The sequence below is a fragment of the Mauremys reevesii genome, linkage group 3 (genome assembly GCF_016161935.1).
Source record: "Mauremys reevesii isolate NIE-2019 linkage group 3, ASM1616193v1, whole genome shotgun sequence".
In the NCBI taxonomy this organism is placed as follows: domain Eukaryota; kingdom Metazoa; phylum Chordata; order Testudines; family Geoemydidae; genus Mauremys; species Mauremys reevesii.
The window spans coordinates 23024373-23026790 of NC_052625.1; positions in this window are offsets into that span (position 1 = coordinate 23024373).

The following is a 2418-nucleotide window of genomic DNA, read 5'->3' on the forward strand; positions in this document are numbered from 1 at the left end:
AACAGTAGAACTAGTGGTATAGAGTTCTTGCTCTCCTACTGTGTCTGGCCCCTTCACTGAGAGACTCCTTGCACCTCACATCCCACTTTGTACACCCCAGCGTAGTCTGGCTCAAAGGGCGATTGTGCACCCCCTCCCAACAGCACTGTCCAACAGGGCCAGCTCCAGGTTTTCTGCCGCCCCAAGCGGCAAAAAAAACCAAAAAACACCATGATCATGCCTCTCCACTCCACTCCACTCTTCGGTGGCAATTCGGTGGCGGGTCCTTCGTTCCAACAGGGACTGAGGGACCCGCCGCCGAATTGCCGCGGAAGACCCAGACGTGCTGCCCCTTGATATTGGCCGCCCCAAGCACCTGCTTCCTTAGCTGGTGCCTGGAGCCGGCCCTGTTGTCCAAATAAGTCTAGGCCAGGGGTTCTCAAACTGGGGGTCGAGACCCCTCAGGGGGTCACAAGGTTATTACATGGGGGGTCACGAGCTGTCAACCTCCACCCCAAACCCTGCTTTGCCTCCAGCATTTATAATGGTGTTAAATATATCAAAAACTGTTTTTAATGTATAAGGGGGGGGTCGCACTCAGAGGCTTGCTATGTGAAAGGGGTCACCAGTAAAAAAGTTTGAGAGCCACTGGTCTAGGTTCCCCCAGCTACATGTGTCAACTACACGTCTCAATCTAGCTAAAAGGGAAAGTGTGAATACAGTGGGGCAAATGTTCAGCCTGGCTGGTTAGCAGCAGCCAGCACAGCTCCTGTTAATTTATCACAAAGTGAGACAGGTAGAACAGGCACCAATAATAGCCCCTCTTGCACTGGCCCACAGAGTGGGGTCAGAGTGCCAAAGGACCATTCTCTGCCAGCTTAATGGCTGCTTTGGGAGTGGTGCGGCTCTGCAATGCACTTTGCACATGGCATCTTGCTAAATATCCCAATCAGGCTACTGTTACCCCTGTACCAAGTGAAAGTAGATACCAAGTTTAGCAAGTTGGATGAGAAATCTGTGACATAAAGCCAGGGTACATTCTTAGTCATTGTCACTTGTTTATTTTACACTCTAACCTTCAAAGACAGCTCACAGACAAATGCCTCTTTTTGGAAATCTCAGCCCAAACAACAAAGCTTAGTTATCTTAATGTTTGCAACAGCTCCCCCTGAAGAAATTACATCACAAAAATAGCAATGCAACATTTCTTCAGAGACTGAACAGCACTTGCACACTAAGAATTTGTAAGACTATGTCTAAGAGTGCCGTTTGGTGACAGCTCCATAACAATAGAGTCAGTTTGGATTCTTCCAGTGTTTTCAGTTAATAATATCTCTGCTCATAAGACAACAGGGATTTATGAATGGGACAGTACATCTGGGGTATTTCAACTCCACCATGTTTAAGGGTAGTAATGCTGTAGCCAGTGGAGCATTTCCAGGTTGGGATCAGAAGGAAGGGAGAGAAAGGGTGGCAAACTTCCAGCCCTCAACACATTTCAGTAGAAAGAGACACAGGCCTATAAGCCAGCTTGACTGAAAGAAGTCCTGGAGAGGAATGGAGCAGCGTCCCTAAAAAGACAAGAGGAGTAGGTTAACCATCAATTTCCTGAAGATAACAGAGATGAACAACCACCAGGCCACCTAGAAGACAGTGTAAATGAAATGGAGACAGTGCAGGGAGAGAAAATAGGTGTGTGTATGTTTGTGTGTGTGTGTGCGCACGTGCACATGTGCACGTGTTGGTGGGGCATGGTCTTCACTGGAAAATTAGGTTGGTTTAACCATGTCAGTCAAAGGTGTGAAAAATCAACCCCCCCAGTGGTGTAATTAAGTCACTAAATCGACTTAGTTGTTGACCTATCTACCACTCCTGGGGAGATGGATTAACTATGCTGAGGGAAGAAACCTTCCTATCCTTGTAGGTAATATTTACAGCTATGCTGTTGTAGCGTTTTAAGTGAAGACAAGCCATGTGTTTTGTGTGTGTGTGCGAGAGAGAGGGGAGGTGTGGGGAGTTAACAGGAGGGGTATAGCCTCCCTTCTTTCATTCTGGGAATGAGGTCTGGAAATGGGTGATGGTCCAGATAGGGTGGTTATTTTAATCAGAACCAGTTCACTCATGCTCACTGTGTACACTTTATCGCCCTGTCACTGTGAACCTTCTTTTGGCATCACACATGACAATGTGAAACTCACTAACACCAACATACACACAGAAATATTTCCCTGTCTCCAGCTGGAACAATCCTCCCTATTTCCAAACTTATCCTCTCCCAAAATTGCTACAAATGAAGTTAGTGTGTGGTGATTAGAAACTTGTGAACAATTTGCTACCAAATTATTTAAACACACGTTAATTTGCCCTTCTTCTTTCTTTTTTTTTTTAAATATTTTCAAGGAACACAAAGAAGTTAATATCTTATTTGCCATGTACTTG